Source organism: Mesocricetus auratus, unplaced genomic scaffold (assembly GCF_017639785.1).
Source record: "Mesocricetus auratus isolate SY011 unplaced genomic scaffold, BCM_Maur_2.0 Super-Scaffold_100008, whole genome shotgun sequence".
In the NCBI taxonomy this organism is placed as follows: domain Eukaryota; kingdom Metazoa; phylum Chordata; class Mammalia; order Rodentia; family Cricetidae; genus Mesocricetus; species Mesocricetus auratus.
This window is the reverse complement of record NW_024429192.1, coordinates 19072689-19099871: the sequence shown is the minus strand read 5'-3', so window position 1 is coordinate 19099871 and position 27183 is coordinate 19072689. Positions and strand designations below refer to the sequence as shown.

The following is a 27183-nucleotide window of genomic DNA, read 5'->3' as shown; positions in this document are numbered from 1 at the left end:
GCATTTTGTGATCAACAAGCCAAGCACTGGTGTTTCTCCTAGACTGACTGGCCAAAACCCGGCACCTTTGCTCAGGAGAAGAATCCAATTAAATACAACTATGTCGAGCTACCTATGACTGACAAGTAATATTTTCTCTGATCATAAAGGTCACAGTATGAGTAGATAATGACACTTTGACCCTTGAGTCTATTGGGAATTGTTTTCTCACTATTAAATCACTAGCAAACAGCATAGGCAAGTGGCTATCTTACAACAATGATGAGTTTCAAGGCTGAGACAATCAATGTGTCAGGTCATCAAGAGGGAAAGCACCAGGCTCCATCATCCTGGAAACTCAGCTACTCAGTTTCCACTCACTACCAACAGTGCTTTGAAGACGGACTTCTATAGCATGCATTCTAGTTAGCACAGAAACATTTTTTAATTATGCAGGTTCCTACAATGTGCTAGATCAAATTAAAAAGTAGATACATTCACTTGATAGTCATGGGCTTTTTCATTAACTTTTGTTATGGTGCATGCCAATAGAACATGTCCCATGATGAAGAAATAAGATATTTTAACCAGAATGTTCTTCTGGTACTAATATAAATGCCCCTATGATGGATGTTTACTGTCCTAGGAACAGAAAATTAGCAGAGCATGGTGGTGCATGCCTCTAATTCCAGCATTCAGGAGGCTGAGGAGGGTGAATCTCTGTGAGTTGAGGGCACCCTGGACTGTATAGTAAGTCAAGGCTACATAGTGAGACCCTATATCAAAAAATTAAAAAACAAAAAGAACTTAAAAGGAAAGATGACCAGAGCAGAGATGATCCAAATGCATTACTTAACATAACTTAGATTGCAAAATCATGCTCAAATCCATATGTGCCTAACACATTCTGCAGAATGGTAAGCGCTCATCCAAAGGGGAGAGAGGAGACAGGGAATGTTGTGTAGTGAGAACATAGGAGGGGAGGTTCTCAAGCCAAATAGACTAAGGGGATGACGAAGGAGACAAGGCTGAAGGAGAGAATTATGTTCCCCACATGTGTGCACACTCTTTAGAAGGCAATGTGAGGGTATTGCCATGCACTCCACGTGCCGCCCTTCATCCCAAAGAAATCCTAGACTGGACACGTGGTGGGGAGAGTTGGTTAAAGTCACTGGGAGTAAAAAAAAAAACCCCTTGACTATTTATTTAAAGCCAAACCTTCATCTGTTTAAATAGGTTTAACAAGTCTCAATAGAATTACCTACGCGCCATGCTGTGAGAAAAATCTTACACATTTATATAATTCTACTAGCAAAAGAACTTACTCTAGACATAACTGAACCAAAACACTATAGATTCAACTTAACCCTACATTTATGGTATCTGTAAATTTAGACCAGGACTAGTTATCAACATTTTATTTGCTCTCGTGTTTAATAGCTATTTGATTACATTTTATAGCTGTTTGATTCTATTTTACGTGGGTTGTCTGTGTGTGTGTATGTGTGTGTGTGTGTGTGTGTGTGTGTGTGTGTGTGTGTGTAGGTGGGTACATATGTGGACGTCATGAGAGTCAGTTTTCTCGACTCACAGTGTGGTCCCAGGGATGGGGCAAGTGCATTTACTTACTTGATGAATCATCTCACCGGCCCTAGGCTATCATTTAAAAAAACATTTGGCTAACTATGGCACAGAGAAAAATATTTAAGGCCAATATTTAAAGCAGATGTTTCCATCAATATTTTCTCATCATGTTCCTCTGGCAGCGAACAAAAGCATGGAGGCAATTCTGTAGTGCATGCAGCTTTAAAACTGTCAGTCTGTTTAGGCGAGCAGACTGAGGAAGCCAAGGTAAGCAGGCCTGTAAGCAGCACCCCTCCATGGCCTCTGTGTGAGCGCCTGCCTCCAGGTTCCTGCCCTGTGTGAGTTCCTGTCTTGACCTCCTTTGATGAGATGATATGGAAGTGTAAGCCACATAAACCCTTCCCTACCCAGTTGCTTTGGTGATTTTTTTCCTCATCAGAGCCTCATTTAACTGTAAAATAGATAGTGACCAAGTATAAGGACCAGACCCAGTAAATGTGAGGAACTTGTATGTAAGAGGGCAGAGTTAGGACTTGAACATGAACCAGTTTGATTTTTTAAAACAAGTCACGGACACTGCAGAGAAACCCTCCATATTGTCCCACCAAAACTGCTTGGGTCAGCCAGTCTCCCATTCGTTCATTTCATCAGAGACCAGACAACCTGTTCATAAAACACTGTATTTTGTACCAAGGTCTGTGCCACAAACACAAATATACATTCAAGACCCCACTAGACACCATGAATAGAAAACACATCCTTAGGGTACTCTAGCTTCCGACAATTCCTACCGGCAAACTTAGCAAATATATTGCTTCTATTACTACCAGGGAATACACACTCTGGATTTTCCTTACTGGAATAAAGCTGGTTAAAAACCTTTTTGCAGGAAAATCTCCAAGACTTTTTGTAAGCATGAAAAAAGAAAAAAATTCTGAAAAAAAAAGGTTGATATTTTAAAATATACCTTGACCCACTAAGAACTACGGGGCCTTTCGTTTTTGTTGCAGTCAGCAAAACTGTAAGCCTATAAGAATGCAAACAGTAGTGTAGGGCACACGTTTTGAAGCAGCTCCGTGTGTGGTAAGCCAACTTCCACACTCACCCTTTACACTGAGAAACGTCTTTTAACCTGGATATGTCAGAAGAAATCACTTTGAAAACCTGCAGCCTACCATGAGAGGAAAATCAAATCCAGATCTACTAATTATTTACCTGAAAAACGATTTCCTGGGAAGAAAAAATGAAAAATTCATCTTTCTTTCCAATATACCGCTTTGTTACAGCTCAAACTCAAGAAACTGCCATCGCTAGTCCTGGACGATCTGGATGTTTGTAGAAACGAAAGGAGGGCTAGTTTACACATCGCACACACAATAAGCAAAGGGGCATGAGGACAGAAGCTGCCAGCAGCAGGCAGACCCTGGCGGGTTCAAAGTTGGGAGGAATTAAAAAGCACAGAGTAGCTGGGGTTGGGACAATCAATGCTTCAAAGTACAAGACAAGAAAGAAAGGCTGATGTGTGGAAGGACAAGTCCTGATTTGGAAGTGTGTTCAACTGAGTCCCAGTGATGGTCTAAAATGTCAAGTTACCTGCAGTATCCGAAGCGTTTTCTCTTTCTCTAACAGTACACTGAGAACAACGCGTTCTGTTTGCTTGTTCATGCCTCACAATGTTCTAGTGATGTATGTTTTCGTCTCAGTTTCCACATCAGGAAACTGAAGAACTGGTTAGTGAAGACTCTATATGAAACACTTGAGCTAAATATAACACTTGGTCCCTTCAAGCCAGCATTTGCCATATAACTACATGAAACGTGGCTGTGATGTGGTTACCCCACATGTCTACACAGGTCAAAGAGAAATATTGTGGATACCCGCATCCCCATATATAAAGGTTTTGCATCTGTAGATTTAGACAAATTGGATGGAAAATTCTTAGTGGGGGCAGTCTATTCCCTAAGAATATACAGATTGTCCTAACCCCTGATACAGTTTAGGGAGTAATGACATTATTATTACAAACTGATATATAATAATATTAATTATGACAATACTAATTATGACATTATTCTCTAAACGATAGCATACATAGCTGTTCACCCTCCATTTGTATTGCATTGGGAACATTCTGGAGGTGATTTAAAATATACTAAGAAGGAAGTGGATTCTTTGTCAGTGCTACAGCACTTTTTAAGAGGTGTGAGCATCTGTGGATTTCCATGGACGGTCCTAAAAGAAATCAGAGTTTCCCTCCCCGTGGCTTCACTTTTCTCAGATCAACTACGGTCTGAAAATATTGGTTGGAAAAGTCAAGACAAGAGGGCCTCACCCTCCCTGGAGAAATGAGAGGATAACGGGGGGGGAGGGCACGGGAGGAAGGGAGGGAATGGGAGAGGGACCTGGAACTGACTTGTGAAGCAACCTTGATTCTTATCTAAATTTAAACTGGAAAATAAAAAAAAATAGTATTATCTATTACTATATGTGTGTGTATATTGGGGGAGTGGGAATAGATAGACAGATAAACACATTGCTAAACAATACAAATTCTAGTGTCATGTGAAACTTCTTTCCTAATTAAAAATTATAATATACCACTCATTAATAAAGCCAAAGTTTATGTAACATATTGAGAAATGTATTATATTGGACAATGTAGAGCATATAAGGATGAGCTCAATGACGAGAGATGAGTTAGTGGGATGGATGGCCAGATGGATGAAGAGTAGTGCAAAAAAAAAAAAAAAAAAAAGACAAATAACTCCTAAGTCCTAAAGTACACACAGCTGAAGAACATGACGAACTCTCCTCCATCTACTTCCACGAGGTGAAGCCTGCTTTTGTGCACCAAAACCACTTTGTATATGCTACCTGCCGGCTTGGCAGGAAACCACTTGGTGTCAGAGTCACTGTCATAGTATCACATTATTTACTTAGTAATGGTCCTTTGTGCTTCAAAGGAACCATAAAGTGCTTCCTTCAGTGGAGAAGTAAAAGTACTTTATTTAATTAGGAAAGAAGCTCACATTGAGGTTACTATGGTGCTGTTGGAGAACAAATCTACCTGCGAAACTGTAAAAAGAAATTTGTGTTACTTTTGCTGTAACACTTCATACAGCAAAAGTCATGGGTCAAGGAAGGCTTAACGAGAGAAAGGACACTGCGCTCAGATATACAGGGGAAGTCAGAACATAGAAATCAAAAGCACTACTCAGTGATCCACTGGGGGTTGGCACAAATCTATGACGAATAGGGGAGTTGTATTTGCTCCACACCATTTTGGTACAAAAGTTAAGTTCCAGTGATAATCCCCATTTGACATCAAAGTAACCACGAGGAAGAGAGGCCGTGCTAACAAATGGCTAAAAGGGTAAGGAAGGGACTTCCTGTGCTCACCAGATGGAATTTCAGTAATACGTGACTTTCAACAAGTGCCAAGACGTGGCTTTGCATGCTGCATAGAAGAAATCTAGACACACCCATGGAGCCTGACAACTGAGGCTTGACACAGAGCTCCCAAGGAAGGGTGGATGAAGCTACACTTCGGGGAAGAATGTCTTCTAAGTGAGAAGTTTTTTTTTTTTTAAAGCATGACTCATGTACTACAACTTCAACGAAACTACTTCAAAGCAATTCCTATGGCGAATTTGTCAAGGAATTGCCCACATAATACTTATGCTCAATGTGGACTTTCTCTTTAATGGTGGCATCCAGTTTGATGCTCGTCACACACAGTTCTTCTGAGATCATGATACATTTTCATAAATGAGGGCTTGAGAAGTAGAACGATCCTCTTTGCCACTACTCTTGGATGCTCTGTATTTTGTTTTGTTTTGTTTTGTTTTATGTTTTTTGTTTTTTGAGACAGAGTTTCTCTGTATTGTTTTGGAGACTGTCCTGGAACTCACTCTGTAGACCAGGTTGGCCTCGAACTCACAGAGATCCGCCTCCAAAATGCTGGGATTAAAGGCGTGCGCCACCAACGCCTGGCTGGATGCTCTGTTTTTAAGTGTGCAAGTATAATAGTTAATTCTTATCTTTGGTTAATAAACATAACTCCAAATTCCTTATAACCCCAAGATTTCTAAGCATATAAAATTTTCCCAAAATATAGTAAAAATTCTAAGAATCTTTCAGAGCAAAACATCTCAGAATAAAGATTTGCCATATCCTGGGAAACAAAGCAATGTTCATCCTCCCCTCAGTATTCATACTGCTTGAGAAACGATAAAGATAATTTATAAAACCGGTATTTTCTGTTTCACGTGAATGTGGACCATGGACATTCAGTTAGTGAACGCATTGTTTGATAGCCCATTTCTCAGTATAACCTTAGCAGATACATTATATTATTAATTATACTTATGTAGTCCTCCACAATCTATTTCTATTCCAAGCAAGAGAGCTGGCAATGTTGTTTAAGGAAGAAGTATGAACAGGCCATTAAGAAGGAAAGCTTTTCACTGGGGGAGTAGCTCTGAAGTGGTCCCCAAGAAAGCTCATTTGTTAGAGGCACTTTTCAGCTCTTATGGCTTTTCAGAGGAGACTGGATCATGAGGGTATTAACTTCATCAATGGATTAAAGCCTGATGAATTCACAATGAAATGGTGATTAGGAGGGTGGGCCTGGATAGAAGTAGGTTGTGACAGCTATGACTTCGAAGGGCATGTCTTATTCCTATTCCCATGCCCCCCAACCCCTCACACCTGCTCCCTGTCCATAAAGATGTGAGAGGTTTTGCTCCAACACATCCCAACCATCATAACCTACTGCATCACCTCTCACAACAAGCCAAGAAATAATGGGGCTGTTGATGGGATGGAAGTTATCAATAGACCGAAGGTAAAGAAAATAACAGAATAAAGCATAATAGTCTCATGTTCCTATCACTGAGAGGCTTGACTATAAGTTATTTTAAAAATGGAGCAACGAGAGAAAGTACAATACCTTTTGGATGTGTTTCTCCTGAATGTTAAAATAATGCTTCCTGAGAACTGAGATCTGCAACAGCCCACAATCCACGCACTTCTGAAAGAAAGAGAGATATGTGTTACTTTGAGTGCATATAATGATTTCAATAACACGTTTGAAAATGGGACATTAACGATGGACAAAATGAAATAAGCTATCTCAAAGAAGCAGCAAATCTGTACATGTACTGGGAGAGTCTTATACACACAGGCTTTCCTTGAGAGAGGCTGCTGACCACATCTAATTAAACCACCTGTGTTACAGACTTACTTGCAAAAAGACACCACCTGAAGATACAGAAGAATTTGGATCATGGGAAGATTTCTGGGAGAAAGCACATGGGAAGTATTTGGTTGAAGAGTTTGAAACACCTCCCAGTAGGAACATAAAGTTAAACTCAGAATTAGAACCATCCTCAATTCAGAATGACAGTGACAAAGAGAAAGTTAGGTTTGTCCAACCTTTTGAAATCCCAACTGAATTAAAAAGATCAAGTTCAAGAACCTAATGACTGACTCTTTTGCTCTCCCTCCCTCCCTCTCTTCTTCCTTCCCCCTCCCCCTTCTCTCTGTGTTTCAAGTAGTTAAGATTTTGTGTTGGGCTCTATTCATAACTATCTTGGGATGCAGGCAGACCAAACGCTACAAAGTTGGATGCACTCAGCTGCTGGAAGCATTTAGCCAGCAGAGACATGGCCTCCACAGTCATTGGCTTTGTAAATGTTATGCTGATCAATGTGCCAGCAAACAAGGCAGTCAGCCAGAGACAGGGAAGGTATGACAGACACACCCTGACCTCACTATAGCATTATTCCAGTGGACTCACAAAGCGTTCACACTGTTGACCTCTACATTGTCTAATCCATAACGTACGATCAGTTCTCCAGGATCACAACTGTACTAAAACTAAATCCATAAACCAGAACAGGAACCTACCGAAATGAAACAGCTAGCTTATCTTGAGTTTGCTAGGATTTCTCGGTCTCCTTAGACTCAGACACAGACACCACATTTCCTGTGGGGTGCTTCCTCGTGCTAGCCAAGCCAGCTGGTAACCACTACATCTCAGTCTACAAGTTCACACTCCCTTCCAGCTCCTTCTCAGCGCAGCCTCCAGCGTCTACAACAGCGCTCATTCCAACCCCCCCATGGACCTAACCATGCAGTGGTTCTCTATGGGCTGAAAGTCCTGTGCCAACTGTCACATCACAAGTACTCCTGGGACATCCGCTTAGCAAGCCCGGAGCCACCTCCCATCAACAGCCAGGACGTCAGGTTCTATGTGTTAGTCAAAGACATCCAGAATTATAATCCCGAATATGATGCTCCTTGCATTTTACATGTAGACAAAAGGTGTATCCCCTTAAAAGAGTTTATTTCTAGAGAGAAATAGACAGTCAAGCAAACAGAACAAAAAGTCAACCAACCAAAACCAAAAACCCAACAAAGACATCCAGATAATTAGAGAAATGAAAAAAATAATTATGATTTTTCTATTATCACACTAGCTTTCCATCAGCTAAATAAAAATATTGCTGTATCATTTTATGTAATAAAAACATAACCTTATTCTGACCTTCCTCATAAGGCCAGCAAACCTCTCTATCCAGTAAGGTTCCATCTGAACTATGTAAGATGATAAGCAATACCTTAATTGCATTCATTTACATGACTTTGAAACTATTCTGGGCTGAAGTCATGACTGCAAGGTCACAGAGTACAGAATGTAGAATGTATGCAATTCACCTCGGAGAAATGATCCACTTAAAACTGCATGGAGGCACCTTCTCCATCCCTCATTAGGAGACATCAAATGCTTAATACAATCAACAGGTGCACACACACATAAACTCACTGATTTTACAAACATATACAAGACAATGAGAATGCCTTTGAGTAAGACTATACTGTGGCTTTCTTACTAAAATACCAAAGCACATAACACAGTTATTTTCTACCATCTCACAAACATTTCTGGAAGCTAAAAATAATCTATAAAAGCTATAGTTTTAGGAAAAATATAAATGAAGGATGTTATGTATATTAAAACACTAACTCATATATTTCTAATCATTTTCCTAATTGACACATTTACAAGACAACTAACGCCCTCACCTATAGCTCAGGGAACATTATGGAAGAGGGGAGCTAAAGGATTATGAAAGCCAGAGGGACAGGGACTCTCCTGTGAGATCGGATCTGCTAAAAAACAAAAAGGACAGGGAAGCTTCATCCATGAATCCTCAACAACATCACTGCCAAACAAGATCTGAACGACGACAACACCGAACATGGAAGAGGGGAATCTTACAGCAGGGCCCTACCCAGAGACAAAGAACTACAGATAACTAAGAAACGCTAAGACTGGAGAAACAGTCTTCCCCCAATGAGTCTCCTAATTGGTTATCCAATAGCAAGTGACCAGGACTGAAATCATATACACACAAGCAATGGTAAAGGGGGGGAAAGGGGCTCAGCAAGTTGTTTTTATATATGTTTTGCGTTTATATACATACATTATGCTAACAACTACAGAAAAAGAGATCCTGAGTTTGAATGGGAGCAAGTGGGGGTTCCATGGGAGGGGTTGGGAAACCAAGGGGAGACTGATGTAGTTACACTTTAATTAAGATTTTCTTTCTTCTTTAAAAGGGGATCTATGAGGCCAGGACTGTATGTAGTTCAGTGATGGCGTTCTTGCATAACATACACAAGACCTTTCCAGCTCCAGTTGAAAATTTAAAAAAAAGAAGCCAAGAGTTTCTGCTTCATTTTTAATAAGTAGGACAAACATAAGTTCCACTGGCTGACTACAGGACTGTGCTTCCCATGTCTCAAGTCCAATAACACCACATTAATAAGAGGAAGGAAATACCGTAGGACAAAAGAAATCCATGACCATGAATGACGGGGCACAAAGAGTGCTTTTCAACATTCCAGAACATATCAAAACACAGCAGAACAACAGCCATACAAGACAGTTCCTCTACTGTAATAAATGCAATTCTATAATGAATTAGAGATCGCAACACTCGAATTCACCCCAAGAAAAGAGGAAACTATAAAGATGGGCTGTAAGATACTGAAGAAGCACATACACCAGCACCAATGCAGAGCAGGAAGCACTTGTCTGGAGTTTAATATAATATCACAGGAAAGTCTCTCCAGATGCTCCTGTCTGTTAAGCTGGGGAAATCTCCTATAGCTTAGTCACTAACCAAGAACTTTTACATTTTATCACCCAAGCCAATCTTTTGCAATTTAAAAATGACTTAGGGGGAAAAATACGACATTACAAAATCTGTCTTCACCTTCTCTTGCTGCCTTGAAGGGCCAGCCTTTAACTATGTCATAGGCCCAGCCCACCTCAAACGACGCTTCTCCACAAAGAGCATGGGAGTGAATGGATCCTTACTACTACATTCCCAATACCATGAGATCACATCGTTGTGATTATTCTGTGTGCTCATGAGTGTAGAGGTCAGAGGTTGAAGGTGGATGTCTTCCTCTATTACTCTCCACTGTATTTCTTGAGACAGAGTCTCTCACTGAACTCATGGCTCACCCATCCAGCAAGTCTAACTGGTCCTAGAACACCAGGAATGAAGCCTCCACATCCCAAGTGTGATGCCTGCAGGTTCCAAGGTTCTGATTCCAAGTTCTCTTGCTTACACGGTAAGTAAACCCTTCACCAACTTTTCTCTGCCCCCACCTTATCCTTTTAAATTAATAAGTTAAAGGGCTTCATTTATATCTACCTATACATTAATTCACTTTGGATGAGCTTAGTTTTGAAATACAATTCAAGGTCAGGCAATTTGTAGCTTTGTAAAAGGGACTTCTGGTTCGTATTATTTTACCAGAAAGAGTATGAGGCTGAAGAGAAAAAGTCCAGCATGACTTCCAGTGTTCATGGTTACATTTTCTCATTTGAATTATCACTTCAGACGGAATATTAGCTTCTGATAGAAAGGCCATCTTGTTTCTCCGCACACTTCCCACGTCCCATCTCATGAGGCAGTGATTCAAGTTTTCTAGCACATCAATTATGACGATGACACTATCCTAGGTTCTGAAACGTCTGCATAAGGTCAGGATTTTTCCATTCCTTGACCATTAGAACATGTAGGTGCCAATTCTCATAGTCACAATTTTCATCATCGTTTACTGTTAGATACTGCTATCATCTTGAACTGAAACCCAACTGTATTAACAGTATCACACTGCTTTCTGGGGAAAAAATCACAGAAAATGAAGGACAGTATGAGAACAAAGTGATCTCATGGTATTGGAGTGTAGTTAAAAATGCAATTTAAGTACGCATTCTTCCCCATGCTCTTTGTGGAGAAGCATCAGCTAAAGTGGGCTGGGTCTATGACACAGGCAAAGTTCTGGCCTTTCTCTCAGAGAGAGAAGGTGAAACACAGATGCTCTACCTCCTTCTCAGATGGCTGTAGGAAGTTCACCCGTAAAGCATGTGTACATATAGCTTACACTTTCTACTTGTCATATTCGGTGTATCGTGAGGTTGCGACATCTTAATGATCTCTTTATCTTAAAGTCTGCCCCCTTGGAGGAGCAAAGGACTCAATCCCAGCATACCTTTGATATATGCACGGTGATCAATCCAGTGTGTGGGGCTCCACAGTCTAGTCTAGGAAGCAATATTTTTCTCCACACCACTGAAGCAAACTAAGACCACTCCTGTATATCAGTTATATATCTACAGCTAATTCAGAGCTACTATGCAATACCAGCTATTACACTGCTATATATAAGAAGACGTAGCTCATTAGTACCCAACCACTGTTTACTGAAACTACCTCATCTTGAACTTGGTTGCCTGTCCTGCAATGCTTGTTCCATGGAAATTCTAATAAAGACCAAAGCCCAGGTCCCCCACTAGTTTCTCGTGGGGTCTCTTTTCCACATCACCGTGCACTGGGAAATTTGAGTACAATAACTTCATTTTCCGTACATTCCTGATGCAAGACAGTGTGTGTGTGTGTGTTTGCACGATGTGCACGCTTGCTTGTGTGGACTCCTTTAACTTTTTTCTCCTCCTATAAAATGCATACAATGATGGGGGGCTAAACCATCCACCTGCTTGAAAAGGAGGTGCTGAAATAAAGACGCCTCTACATCCTGGGCTGACAATGTTGCTCCGGCAACACAAAGGGACAAAATGACACAAACCGTAGAGGAGGGGTCAAAGGCACTGCATATGACTAGAGGCACCTGCTATAGAAGATGTTGAAACGCAATTTCATCTAGGAAATATTTTCCCTTCCTAACTCACCTGTTCACCTGGCCACTTTGTACGCAACCCCATAAACAGCCGTTATCCCCCATTATAAAACAGTTGACGGTTAAAACAATGAGCCAACCAAGAAAGTACAATATTCCATAACTGACATTTACAGCACCGGCCTTGGACTTCTAATCTTTACCAGACGGGCACACAAATCAATCCATCAGCTCACAGAGGTGTGCTTTTTTAACCTCTAAAACAGATGGGATTGGCCAGAAGTGTCTGGCATGTCAAACTGCTAATCACCGCTGCCCTTTGCACAAAATAACCCACTTAAGTTGAGGCATGGTTGCACTGTAACCGACATTAGTCTGTGGGAAACCCATTTAACTGTCACACACCCCTGCCACTCCGGCTCTCCCTTAATTAAGCCTAATGCCTTATGCTTTGACCCTTTGTTCTAGCCTATTAACCCTATCCAGTACAAGTTCAATTATGTTAAACTAAAAACTTTGCTATACAATATTAAATGCCAAGCTCCAAAAACCACAAGGGGCATCATCTTAGCTTTAGGTTCTACGCACCTTGATACTCGATGCATTGGAGAGAGAGAAAAAAAAAAAGAATCAAGCTCCAGGCTCCCTTCCGAAGTCACGCTGAGTTTTACAGAGTTGAGAAGAACCCCATTACCATTCTCACCCAGCCTCCTTATTTTATAAAAGGAACAAGCCAGAAAACATTAAATGACTCACCCATTTCATAGCTTCGCCACAGCTATCAAACACCACGGTGCCTATGATTAACAGCTAAACTACCCCGCACAGCGTTAAGAGTACTATTTTACTTCTCGGTATCCTTTAGGCTACATTAAAAAAATCCCTGCAACAAAATAAACCACGACTTCACTACAGTTTAGAAGTGATTTTTCCTTTCTCCTCCAAGACACTTCCTCTTCTGTGTTCACTTCCTTTTCCCCTTTAGAAATCCTAAGGCCAGGGTCACCGAGGACTGCCAAGGACTGCAGCACTGCCCAAACATGGGCAAAGGTAATTTTCCCCCAATGCTTCACTGACAAGTTCAACTAAACCAGTAATTTGAGCTGCAGAATGCAACATCACAACACCAAGTTATCGTTCATGTATGTTCCCGAATGGATCTTTTCTACACATATATAAATAAGAATTACAAAAACCAGAAGCAAAAACTTTTGAAACTTCACAGTAAAATAGAAACAAATACAGTCCTAGTTGCCATGCTGGTTTTATCCCATGCTAATCTGTATTATTTATTCTCCTTACGTACACTTCACACCACTGCAAAAAAAATCTTTATTGCTCTCACACAACAGCTAAAACATAATCAATGACATATAATTTTAAATGTTTGGAGCAAGTAGGAGGAAATGCATATTGGTTAGCTTTGTGGGGCTGCAGAGGTGACTCAGTGGTTAAGGTTGGCCTACTGCTCTGCAGAGGACCTAAGTCCTGTTCCCAACACCATATGTGACAACTCACAAGCCAGAGCAACTCCAGCTCCAAGAGATCTGATGCCCTTTGGCCTCCACCTCCAAGCATGGTGCATATAAACTCACACAGACACACAGTCATAGCCATACATAAAAACAAATTAATGCATGTCACCTTTAGGCTTTTCAAAGAGCTAAAAACAAGATCGTACCATTTTGTTCATGGCCAAAAGGACCAATTTTAAAACTCATTTCTATATTAAGTAACATCCTTAACTACTTTTAGTTCTGAACTTTACAAGCTTAAGGTTACCTGCTATTAAATGGAACATGTAAGTTTGCAAAGGCAGCATCATTTTTGACTTGTGCAAAACAACTAATAATTCTAACGTTAAGGGTGGGATGTACATGTGGTGAAAACAGTCCGTGGGTGTATTTATATTACCAGAACAGCGCCCTCAAAGAAAGAATTCCTGGGCATTATTCAGGGGAATATACAAGAGCGAATCAAAAGTGGAAACTTGTGGATGCATCACTGGCCAAACTCAAGAAACACCAGCAATCACTACCAGGCACAGGTGAAGTTGTGCTCACCGAATACTGTGTCTTGGGCTGGGGAGCAGGCTCAGCAGGCAAAAGCATGAGCTGCCAGGCCAGACGACCTGAGTTCAATCCCTGAAGCCCAAGTAGCAAAAGAAAAGCAACAGCCACAAGGGTGCCCTGTCGTCCTGGTGCCCCCACAAACAACACACACACACACACACACACACACACATAAACACACATGCACACATGCACACAAATAACAATGCTTTCATATTATGTTCATAAGTAGATAATGTATGATTTATCTAGCATTTAAAACTAAAGCGTTCAGCGGCTACGTATTATTAATTATCCATCAACACAATGCCACTATGACAGGATTCATGGCCACAGAAAGGCAGACCTGTCTTTGAACCTTACAAAGGGTTTCCTATGCGACTGCCATCCTACAATGCTACCAGGCTTTGGGTCATTGATCATTCTTGATCTGTTAACTCTGTAAGGGTATCAAAAACCAAAATTATCCAAGTGAGTGCACTGGCCCACACTTTCAATGCCTGCACTAAGCAGACATGCAGATTTCTGAGCTCAAGGCCAGCCTTGTGCACATATGTAGCTCCTGGACAGCCATAGTTACACAAAGAAACTCTACCTCAAAACCAGAAAAAAACAAAACAAAACAAACAAAAAAAGTAGGCAAGTACTGCCCCATCAACCACATTCCTACCCTCAAAATTAAGTCTATACATACATTTTGTTATTTTGTTTTGTTTCGGACAACCCTTCCCCACCGGCTCCAACCTTGGAGAACTCAGGCTGTAGACCACAGTGGCCTAGAACTCACAGAAAGCTGCCTACCCCTGTATCCCTGGCATCACCACATCTGGCTAGACATAAAATTTTAAGATGGTTTTTAAAAGATGTGTCCATCTTCCTAAGCAGTTAAATCCAGACGATTAAACATGCCAAGCTGATCTGTCCTTTTGGCTACCAGAAGAGAACGAAGGAAACTGCTTAAAGGGTTCAGAAATACTTTGTTTCACTTCCTCAAAAATAAACTAGGAAGAAAGAAATTAAACGTTGTCTACAGATTTTGCTAAACATATTTTCTAATCCACTTTGTATAATTTGCAGACAGTATTTATTATAAAACAAATTCTCATTTCAAGTGTCAATTAATTATAATGTCACCAACAGTTGTGCTCACTTTTCTCTCTCCTAATTAATACAACCGAAAAGAAGATATATTTTAAGCATACAGCATTCTTCCTTTTAGAAGTGCTAATTTAAATAGAGCAAAGAAATGCACAACAGCTATGATTCGTAAGCTCCACATAACAATTAACAGTTGCCATGAACAAAAGATTGAGATTGGTGCAATTCTAGTCAACAATATCCATTGACTGGACAGTCTCCTTTGTGGCAGGCCCTAGGGCATGAGCTACCTATCAATGAACAAGCTTTTCTGCATGAAGTTCATAGTCTACTGAGAAGGAACACCGGCCAAATGGGGCTACTTGGATAGGTGAATATATAACAGTGCGAGGGAAAGCGCATGCTTGGAGGGGGTGTGCAGGCAACTTCTATACCCTCTTGCCTATTGTCACCATAAGCAAGGTGGTTCCACAGGTCAACTGTGGCCTGTGGAAAGAGTTATAGTTAGCTTTGTTCTCTTCCTCTCTTCTACAGGTGAAGACTTGGCTTAATGCCCATAAAACCATAGGTTTTGTACTCTCAGTTGACTATAAGGACCCCAAGCAGCCCCTTTGATAGCTTTAGAACACTGATTGTCATTAGGTGGGCTGGTTGAGAGTAGTCTGGGTCACACCAGTCAACTAATGGTGCCTAGTTCTGGTTCTGCTAAATCTGCAAATAGGAAGTTTCCCTGCTGCTTTTTAACATTTTATTTTATTGATTTCTTTAAATTTAAATTAGAAACAAGCTTGCTTCACATGTCAATCCCAGCTCCCTCTCCCTCCCCTCCTCCTCCACCCCCCCAACCAGGTTCCCCAGCCCCTCGAGTCCCCACTCCATTCCCCAGGGAGGGTGAGGCCCTCCATGGGGGAATCTCCAGATAGTTCATGAAATTTTTTTAGGTTATAATCACATCATTTCCCCCTTCCATTTCTTCACTAAAACTCCTTCCATATATTCTGCCTTGCTCTCTTACAAATGTCCGGGCCTCTTTTTCTTTAATTGTTGCTTCCACGGCTATTGATGTTGTTGGTGGTGGTGGTGTGCGCATTTCTATGTGTGTGTATTCCTAAATAAATACAGCCTGCCTGCCCTGTCCATACAATAGTACTTGCATGTACATCCTCAGAGCTGACCTTCTTTGTAGGTTAACCAATGGGTATGTTTTTCTCTAGGGAAGACTGTTTCTTCAACTCTCAGCACTCCTTAGTTGCCTACAGTTCCTTGTCTAAGGGAACCTACCACCATCACTTTACTAAGCCAGCATAATCCCTGACTACATCCTGAATATGTGTCCTTATACCCACAGATCAATGCAGTGCCCACCTCTCAACAAGGAAACCCCTCTTTGCAACAGACACAGACCACCACGGTAAACCACAACTGGTGAAAAACGCAGAGTCTGCACCAAAGCCTGGGGGATCGTTGTTTGGAAGATGGGGTTGAAAGACTGTAAGAGCCAGAGGATCGAGGTGTTGGCTTTGAGATTATGTCTCCTAGAAATGTCAGAGAAGCTACCCCCTGAAGTCTCACCTGCAGGACTTCCTACAAAACCCTTGAAAAAGAATGATATCAAAGACTCCCTAACGTGGAAGGGAGACAACTCAGGAAACCTCAACCCTGTTGCTGTTTCAACAGAACTGAAAGTGTGTGAAGACGCAACACAAAGTATTTGCATAAATACTCACATACCTGCACTACAAAATGGCCAAGACACCGTATTCAAATCGCAGGACTATGAAAAGAACCCTAGGCTGCTCGGAGGATGACAAGGAAATGAAGTACCGAGACCACAGGGATGTAGCTGCCCACTATTCACCCCTTCAGACCCAGCACTGGCCTTGGTCTTAACTTGTTCTTCACTGATGTGTCCACTGCCAAAGGTTGATTCCATCTCACCTGCTACTCTCTCTCCACTCCCAACTCCTCTCTTTCCTTCCTTAACATCAGCGAGAAAACAAAACCAGAAACGGAAGAGTTCCAAGGAAATCAAGACATGACTTCTCCTCCTGGGTCTATCCAGCTTCCAACTACATAATTTTTATACTTAACTTACAATTTTTACAAGCTTAGTTTCCTCCTCTGGGGACTTTTGCAGTTAACAGTGACAAAAGGTACTAAAAGATTTAGTAATAGTTTGTTCAGTTGTAAAGCATGGATCCGTGGGAGTGGGTGGAGGAGAAATTCCAAAATTAAAGGGAAGCAATACTAAACAGAAGGGACTGGGATGGAGGGGAAAGGAAACCATGCAGAGGTGCCAAGTACTTGTGAGTACTTCCACTGGGGAGGAAGCAGGACGAGACCATCTAGATGCTGTGCTTCATTCATCCCATCTATGGTTTTCTATCAGGTCCTCTCCCAACCTGGATATACACCACGGCAGTGTTTTAATTTGTGCAGATTCAAAATTCGGTGAAGACACTAAGGCGCTGCTTCACATGGGGGTAGGGATGGGGGTTCAACGTTCAGTGAAGACACTAAGGCGCTGCTTCACATAGGGGTGGGGGTGGGGGTTCAACGTTCAGTGAAGACACTATGTCACTGATGCACACTGGGGGTGGGGGAAGGGCCTCCTCAGAATCAGAGCTATGCTCTACCTTGGGTTTGGTCTCACTGATACAAAGCATGTGGACACTAAGAAAGTACCAGATGGTAAATTAAAAACTCTCAATCCACCCTTATGTTTGCTATCGCAGAGATTCAGTCTATCTCAATTAACTCAGCAAAGGCATGGAAGGGTGAGAGAAATAATAGTAATGCAGAATCTGAAACAGAAGACTTCCCTCCCCAGATTGTTCACTTTGAGAGTTCCTCTCTTATTTAGCCAGAATAAGATATCTAGTCTCTTAATAAAAGACAAGCAAACATTCTTTTGCGGCTTTTATGGGACTCCTTTGTTGCCCAACATTTACTTTGCAATTCAACGCTCAAAGCATACTAAAATTATTATGCATATTGACTTTATATCTCATTCTATGTCTCCAATATAGTTTATACCTTTCAATGTATAGGGAACCACCCAGAGTGGTTTGGGGTTCCGAATATCATACATTTTAAATGAATCAAGGGTTTTTTTTGTTTTTTTAAGGGGTGGGGAGGTTTATAACTCCATTTCTCATCGCCCCAACAATAAAAGCACATGACCGGTGTGTACTTAAAAATGCACTCAGTGCCACCAGTCTCCTAAGTCGAAGTGCACCCTCCTCACCAAGGTCTACTCCCCAAATGAAGCCAATTGTCCCTTATCTCCGTCCTTCCAATAAACTCACAAATGCGTTCCCCACTTCCTGTTTGGAGCTCAGACTGTACTTGATTAACATGTTACAGTCTTTAACAAAACGACTTTGGGTGAAGAAAAGGTAGCAAAAAGAAAATCACGTTAAGTATAGTCAAGAGCTGCAATTTTTCAACCAGGAAGGCTAATGTACTTTTGCTACAGCAGCTCCCTGAAGTGGACGAACACAGCTAGCCTTGGGAACACCAGGACTAAGACCATGACAAGCTATTTTAATGAATTCTATCAAGAAACACAGCAGCACTCCCCGCCTGGAAGAACACTGCAATACTTCTGTGGTAGACATCCCAAGAGCCAGGCCTGGGGGGAGAGTGGCCAACTGTCCTTGGGTACTAAGTTTGGGGATAGGAGCCAGCTGCATCTGGGGACTAAGTCTCCCTCTGGTCAAGGGGAGGCAGCTGAGGAACCCATAAAAGAGAGGCCTTCCCAGAGAAACTGGGCTGTGAGTATCAGGCTGTGAGGTCTGTCCTTGGAACCTTGGTTTGGTGACTATCAGGGAGAAGAGCAGGGTTTCCGAATGGCTTCCTGAAAGTCAGCGGGCAGCTAGTTTCCCTTTCCAAAGAGGGCATATTCTCGTGGCAAATGAAATTAGCTGTGGACCTCAGGCAAGGGACTCTAGCAACTCACAAACTGGGTTTGTGTATCTATAAACTAGAGGAAATAATCTCCATGAGTCTCTGGGGGAGTTACAAGGATTAGACGTGAAAAACGCGTGTAGCCCTGGCAGAAGAGTGCCTGGAACCAAGGGGTAGCCTCCCCAGGATGTGTGTACTTCCTTTCCCTGCTCATGTTCCTCCTCCTGGAGGGGGGGAGGGCAGCAAAAGGCATGTAGCAGTACCAGTTCTGCGCATGGCAAGTTCTCACTCAGTCATCTCTACTTCTCAGATCACCAGTTTGAAGTCATGAGCAATATGTACTGACACACAGCAGCAGAACCTCAGAATTCTGACCTCCGTGCTACGGATGTTGTTGCCCAGGGAGACAAAAGGACTTCCCTTTTAGCAGAATCCAATACTGACTTAGTAGAGGACAGGGCACTAGAAAAAGAAATGTAGACAGGAAAACAGAAGTACTATTTTTAATGCTTTTTATTTTATTTTATTTTTTTTGCAAAAAAAAAATCAAACCCGATCCTGCATGATCCTTTATGTAAATGGTCCTCTGGGTGAAATACTGCAAGGGTAATTAATTAATTAATCTGGAGTTTTCTCATGCTTCCCATACTTCCCCTTCTGTTTCCCCGTCCGGAATTTGTTTCTTTGCCACTGTAGAGATCAATGTTGCTGTTACTACATTACTTAAAGCTCAAATTTCAGGAATCAAAAACCTAAACTCTAAACTCTGTTTTTCCCCATCCATTTCTTAAATGTATCATCTCTTAGGTTGCAGGTGTTCTTCGGTGGTAGACCACATATAAACCTAGCATGCGCAAGGCTCTAGGTTCAATCCTCAATAACAACAACAACACACACGTGTTGACATTTTTAATGCAATGATATTTAAGGTGTTCGCACATTATGTCAGCCGTTAGAAGTACATAACCACCAGAAGCCAGCTTAACCACTACACGCAACCAGAAGCTTTCCTTCTAACTTACGCTAAAGCCAGTCATCACAAAGTTACCTTGTACCTTCACACAGCTGGTAAAGGACATGAAGTAAAACAGTCAAGGCAAACTAACACCACAGGCTCCAAACTCCATGGCTCCCGAGTTGCCCACAATCCTTTGCAGCAGATGGAAATTGCAGGCTTCAAAAGGAGTAACCCTGCCCATCATAAAACCGGCTTTCTTAATTAGAAGTCCAAAAGTGAGAGATCCCCTTCCACCAAAGCTCTCAGTAAACACTAGCAATGAGGCGCCTAGTCTGGGTGGGAAACTCAGGTCAAGGACTTAAGTTCCTAGCCAGCTTCTAATTGAATGTTTCTTGAAACTCTGGGCTAGTCACTCAAAATTTAAGGCAAATAAAAGATATTTTCCTTTCATCCTTAAAGGTATTTTTGAAGAAAAAAACTAGAAAATACTTTAAAAAACTAAATCGCAACAACAAAAGGTGGGTTTTTGATGTACAGCTTTTAATTTCTAAGTATGGAAGGTGAAAACTTTGAGTGGAGAATGAACAATTAGAGGTTGAAATTTCAAATACAACTATTTGCGCTATCAATGCTAATTCAGTTTCCAATTTTCTAAACAAAATCCTTGGTTTGCTCCAGTCCCATCTATTGAAAGAGTGAGGGGCGAAAGTATGGGGATGTCACAATTACCTTTCCAAACTTTGTTTCAATATATGCTGTCACCCTACATGGCATTATTTCAACTAAAAAACCCAGACCAGGTGAATCATAATTTCTAATTATCCATCTGGTTATCTTCAAGAGTAATGTATCTTAGAAGCTGACATAACATTAAAATTTTTAACTTACTAATGCAGATACTATGCTTTGCTTTGGTACCTAAGTGGCTTTCTTTTCTTGCTCTTTGGGTTGCCAAACTTCTAAATTCTTCAGATTTGTTTCTCTCTATAGCACCCCTAGAGTTCTGGGCCAAATAGCCCTAGTACGATTCAAAATCCTAACATTATTGTAAAATGGATCAGTTTTGAAGATCCACTTCTATTCTCCATTGTAGGAACCTAAAGAAAATCGTCTTGTTTAAGGCATATCGATGATCCATAACACCGCAAGCTTTATAATGTTTTAGCTGACATGACTGCAAGAAAGTATAGGGACCAATTAGAATGCTATGGTCAATGATACAGAATATATTGTAACAGTATAACAAAAAAATGACATGACTTCCTAGTAGTTCACATACCAGCTTTCACGATCTTTCATACCCATAGAAACACCAAAGTTTTTGTTTGAAATAAACTCCAATCCAATTTTTGGAATTTCTACTCATTCTGTACATATATAAATGGAATGTTAAATATCAGCGATGAAGAAGGTAAGGAAAAATGATGGGCAACTATATAAACTGTTTGTATAAAAACCCTGATGAGACTTCTGCTGTCCATTCCCCTTGAATCAGAAGCACAACACACTTAAACAAAGCATTCTTTTGTCAGTTACACCAACCCATCTCCATCACAGATTCTGTTAAAAGATGTCCATGTCATCACCCAAACCCCAGCACTGAGATTTCTATGTCCACAACGATACTTTAAAAAAAACCTCCAGATCTTAAAAAGAGATGAAACAGAAAAGGGAGATAATATTCATTTTCTTCCAAGTAAACTGTCCCTCTTGTTTCTATTCTGGTACCCAATTTTTTCCCTTCCATTTCAGATAGATACACTTAAGGAACATTTCCAAACTCACTGTGAATCTGTACAAATGGAGAACTTGTCACTTCATTCCCTCCAACAATCACTATTTATGTACTATTGCTGGCCTCACACAAGGGAATCCATTACCGTCAGCAATCATGCCCCTGCTTCAGCGTCAGAGGCAAACGGGACTGGGAAACAAGCTCTCTCTCTTCCACTGACTTTTTGTTCACCCCGACTTTTCTGCAGGTCCCAGCTCCCTTCCGCTGGCCTCCTTCATCCTCTGTCAAGCCTGGTCTTCCACGCTGGTGTGAGGTTTCTGACCGTTATTATCTAGTTCCTTCTGAATGAGCATGCTCATCCCCTGGTTCCTGCAAAACTACAATGTAAGGAAATGAATTGCCAGCTGTTGAATTCTCAGGCCCAACTGTGTACGTCCAGGAAGTCAGCCCACCACACTCTGCTGAAAATTCTTCAAGAGCAGTCAAGGTATTTTCAATGAAACCATGTCTCCAGTTGGAAGGCATTGGCACACAGGGTTTTGCTAGTAACAGTAAATGTGTTTTCTTCAGGCATCCTCCTTCTAAAAGTCAAGGCTTACTTGAGAGTACAAAATCCATTCATGTCTGTGTAGCAGTCACCTGAAATGGAAGGCTGAAAAGCTACAACATAAACTGCGCCCTGCCACAGTCACAAAAGAAAGTTCACAAATTAAAGCAATGTTCATGGAAGAGAGAAAAAAGGCTAAAGACGTGTAATTTGTTTATTTTAGAGAGTAGGGGGGAGGGGGAGGCGTGGGAAGGAGAGTGGGAGTAGAGAGAGAAATTGAGCCACTGAAACATGTCAGGAAGCCTACATTTTAAAACACAAAAAGGACTCATCACTGATTAAAATTTCAACAACTTAAAACATATTTTCAGCTGTATGACCTTTTAACTTCACACACCCACACCACAGTGCTATTGCTTTTCTGGAAGACAGAAGTTGCTCACAATTTTCAGGCTTACAAACAAAAATCATCTAAGACCTTTGACCTCAGATCCTAGGCCACTCAGATATAAAATGGTCTCCAGACCATGATATTCTACACTGGCTTGGCGATGAAATCTGCACAAGTAATAATAGCCCGCTCTGCTCTCGGCTGCCTAGAGAGCCGAGGATGGCATAGCTACCCTCATCTCCTCATGTGTTCCATTAGACTGACATATTTTGTCTCATCTGTCACCTCCTATAAAACTCTGCTTTCAGATATGAGTTACTTCATTTTTAGTTGTCCTCGATGTTCTAAAATAGTGATGTTTGACAGAATTAATCCAGTGCTCTAGTTCTCTCTGTTCAGCTGATATTTAATTAAAGATCTCGGAGGCCATCTTTCAGGTACACGTTTAAGGGAGGAACATTACTTCCTCCTTGGCCAGTGTGCAGAGGCTGCCTCCCTGAGGTCTCCTGCTCCACAGGCTGCTCTACTGCACACCCACCAGCAGCAGGGCAGATCCTCACTCTGTTCCACGTGGACCGGATTCTCACATATTTGAAGCCCAATTCCACCCAGTCTACATTCTCCCTGACCTTTCCAATGGCTAGAATTTTTGTAGTGGCAATATTCCTCCCTCTCTCTACTTTTTTCTTTTTAATCATTGCTTTTGTTTCCTCGGAACCACAAAAGGCACTGAGAACACTGATTTCGTAATGGTTCTTGAGTCTCTGAAAACAGAAAATCTCTTAGCAGTCACAGCCACCCCTAGAGCTCACACTTAGAAGGCTCTGCCTTACATTTCTGAATTAATATCTTTTGGAGACTAGCCCACTTGAGTTTGATATGTCATAATTTTCTGTTCTGAAGGTGGCGTGGATAATTTAAATCGGCCCTTGCTACTTATTGCTTAAGTAATTGTTCTTCTGGATGGCCTTTGGGAAGTCTGAACTTCTCAATCATGTTTTGACTATGCAGCAACCATAGGGACATGTGGATGAATGTAAGCAAACTCAGGGAGCCATAAACTAACAGACTCTAGGTGGTGGTATAGGTTATTTTTTTTTATCACAATGTTTTGCTCTTAAAACTGGAGGGCCCAGACAGAGCAGCCCTAACCTCAGCCACAAACACTTCTCCACTGCTAACTCACAATATTTCCAGATAGCTCAATCAGAACATTCCAAGTTCAACAAAGTTTGGAAAACACAGGTTCTCAGTCTTCTCGAGGGCTTTAAACCTGATGTTCAACGATCTCAAAGGCACCACACGGACTCATCCGTGTAAGAGCAGCAACCAAACTAACTGCCCTCTTCATTTACTTCTTACCTCGACTTTCCTCCTGTACTGTGCAGGCTAACTTTGGAAAGAAATCTCCCCACCAGAGGATAAAGCAGGCTGGAGTAAGTATCTAGTCCTAGACTATGCAGGTAGTGACTGCTTCTCCTTTGTCTATAGGAACTAAGTATGCAGACAAAGTTGCTACTGGTGCTGAAGCCAGGCTCCCTGAGTCAATTAAACCCTATGGACATTACCAAACTGCTGGGCGAAAGCAGGGCAACTCACTTGGAAGTAGAAGGACATTTCAACACACTCCAGGCAGCAGCCACATTTAGGGGCCATGCACATGAAGCACTGTTTGCTTAAAAAGTGGACTTACTTCACTGTCTCTTAGAAAAAGGTGGCAAACTGATGACTGAACATTGAATAATACCATCGGGAAGGTGCCGCCCACTTGCTAAAACCTATGATTCACTAATTAGCAGGTTAATAAGCAGGTTCAATGTAATTCATAACTTTAAAGAATGAATTCCTGAAGCCCCTTGCTTTACAAAATCCAGGAAATACGAAGACCACATATCATTTATGCATGCATATGTTTGTACACAGATACAGACAAACACACCAATCTTGTTTTACTTTTAGACAGTCTCTCTCTCTCTCTCTCTCTCTCTCTCCTCTCTCTCTCTCTCTCTCTCTCTCTCTCTCTCTCTCTCTTCCTCTAAAACACGGTTTTCCCTCGGTGTCACAATCATTTACATTAGCAGACAAACTCAAAAGCTTGGTGTCTCAAAAATGAGTTAAAAGTTCTTACACCTAGAACGTCGGGACTTTCCAACTAAAATGGACCATTAATTTAAAAAAAAAGTATCTTAACATAAAATTACCTAACATTCTGTTCTTCGTTTATGACCGCCAGAATCCAATTAAATTACTGACATGATGGAAGGTAGAAACTCCTGGAATGCCTCAGAGATCAACATGTGTCAGGCTCACCGCCTGTCCGCCTTTTAAACACAGTGGATTCCTTTGTTCCTTCAGTCTGAACATCAACTCCTGATTAAAATTTGGAAACTACTTTGGGAAGGATGGGAGGGTCTGGGGAGTGTTGCCACGGAAGAGGGTTTCCCCAAACAACAGGAGTAAGGAGCAGAGCGGCGCAAGAGAGAAGAGCGTCTCCCAGGACTTCAGCAGCCTCACGCTAAACGCAAACCCCGCTCTCGGATGCTGGGAGAAACTAGGCTGAGGCCTCCGGGTGCAAGGGGCCTCGCCCTCCCTCGGCAGGCAGGGACCTGTGTCCAGCAGGCCTGGCCTGGGGCTCAGCTCTGTCCCTGTCCGAGTCACTTTTCCCTGCCGGGAATCGGCGAGCAGCGAGCAGGGAGGCACCAGCTAAAGGCGGGGAGCAGCGCGGGCGCCACCGCGGGCACCGCTGGGCGGCAGGACCGAGCGGCGCAGCAGCCAGCGCCCGGGGCTCGGGGCCAACAGGAGCAGCCGAGCGGGCTCGACCCGGGCCCCGCGACCCGGCCACCCGCGTGGGTCCCGGCGCAGCACACCCAGGGAGGCTGCGCCCCTCGCGCCAAGGCTGGCACGGACGATCCCACGGCTGGGAACTCTACAACTTGGCGGCCGCGCCGGCCGTGGGGGGGCCCGCGAGTTCCCGGGGAGACCCGGAGCCGGGCGCGGCAGCAAGCTGTTCCCCGGGATCCGTGTCGCCGGCGTCCCCCGTGGGCCTCCCCGGCCTCCGCCGCCTCCCCGGGCCGCGCACCCAGGCCGTGCCCGGGCGACTCGGCGTCCGCTCTGCCAGCTCCGCACGGAGCCCGGGCCGCGATCGCCACTCACCGAGGCCGCCTGGGCTCCGGGCTGCCGATCCGCGTCGCTCTCTCCTTCCCGGGTGAGCCGTGCCCTGCGGCCGCGCGAGGCCACGGGCGGTGCGCACGGGCGGGCTGGGGCCGGCTCGTCCTCCGCCTGCGCCGCGATCGCCGTCGCCTCCCGAGTTCGGGGCTCTGCTGCAATGTCTGCGAGGCTGACTTTGAGCGCCTCGCTCGCCGCCCGCCCGCCGCAGCCGCGCTCCTCCCTCCGCCGCCGACTTCGCGGCGGCCGGGTCCCTCCCCTCGCTGCTCCACGCCATTCAGCTCTTCAGCCAAGTTTCTTAACCCTTTTCTGCCCCTCCCTCCCATTGTCACCCGGGCTGATCGCGTACCCGGCGGCTCGCTGGAGCTGGGGAGCCTGCCCGGCTCCTGCAGGCCTCCTCTCCGGTGCTCCGGGTGGGGTACCCGGGGCTGCGCGGCCTTGAAGGTAGAGAGAGGACACAGTTCGACCGGGAGAGGGGGGTGCCTTGCTGCCCGAGCCGGAGCCCTGGCTTTCTGGCCCCGTCCAGCCGCCTGGACAGTTCGTCCCTGGGGACCAGGCGATCATCGTCCCTGTCACCCAGGCTTGGGCAAGCGTTGTGGGCACCGCAGAGGCATAAGGACACCCTAACCCTTCCCCAGGGTCTCCACCTGGGGGCTGGCACCTTAAGGGTCTCCCTTCCTCCCCTTTCACCCCACAGCACGCGTTCTCTTGGCTTCTGTTTTACCCACCCTCAATTTCCACCTCCTAGGAATCTGTGTCTCGCTTAGATTCCGGAAGGGAAGGCGCTATAACTCTAGGTCATGTTGACCCCCATGCCCAGCACCTAGTAGGACCCAGTAATTAATGTGGCGGGATTCCAAGCGGAAAACTGGAAAGGAGACCTGAGGAGTGCCCAGCTCAGCTCCCTAGACGGACGCAGGACCCAGGAAACGGGTTTATCTTCTGCTGCTTTGTCACTGCGAAGTCTCCTGCAGGGTCTGCCGGCCCATCTGCACCACCCCCAGGAAGGATCTGACCCAACAGGACTAGGAGATGGGCTGTCACTTCTTTAAGCAGCTGTGCTCGGTTCAGAGTCTCAATAAATAACAATTACATCACGAAGCCAGGGTGGCAGTGCAGGGGCACCTGGGTTTCCTGCAGCCTCGTCTGACTGAACCCGCCTCTAAATTTGAGGGGGCTACAGATTGGCGAAGCGAGAAAGTGGAGGGAGGAGAGGATAATACGAAACCATGATCTCGCCCTCTTGTGTTTTCCGCTTTAAAACCCTCCCCTCGCGAATAGTACTTGTGAAGACTCCTTCTGACGCCCCTCCCTACCCCAGATGTCACGTTTCTTTTTCACTTTAGTATCTCGCCATGAAAAGAATTACCAGCAGAAAAAGAGCGGTTGTGAAAGTTGGTTTTATTTGGTATAAAAATAAAATGAAAAATAAAAAACACTAAAGTACATCTTCAATTCACCCTGAACTCTAAAGTGGTTGGTATGCCTGCGTTAAAATGCTCACTGGAGAAGATAATATTGTGG

At 43.3% G+C, this 27183-nt stretch overlaps 1 protein-coding gene across 6 annotated transcripts in view; it reads right to left on the bottom strand.

Moving 5' to 3' along the window:
• Nrip1 (nuclear receptor interacting protein 1) overlaps positions 1-26799 on the bottom strand; it is an 83904-nt gene extending 57105 nt beyond the window's left edge. For 3 of the 6 annotated variants that reach the window (XM_040750570.1, XM_013112033.3, XM_013112035.3), the window contains exons 1-2: positions 25648-25781; positions 6515-6595 (exon numbers count right to left, since the gene is read on the bottom strand). The gene's annotated coding sequence lies outside the window, so the exon portion shown is untranslated. Of the gene's footprint in view, positions 1-6514; positions 6596-25647; positions 25782-26008; positions 26092-26540 lie in introns of those variants that run through there. The other 3 variants (XM_021226084.2, XM_040750571.1, XM_013112034.3) reach the window with 3 other exon arrangements.
• Between the last annotated feature and the right edge of the window lie 384 nt (positions 26800-27183).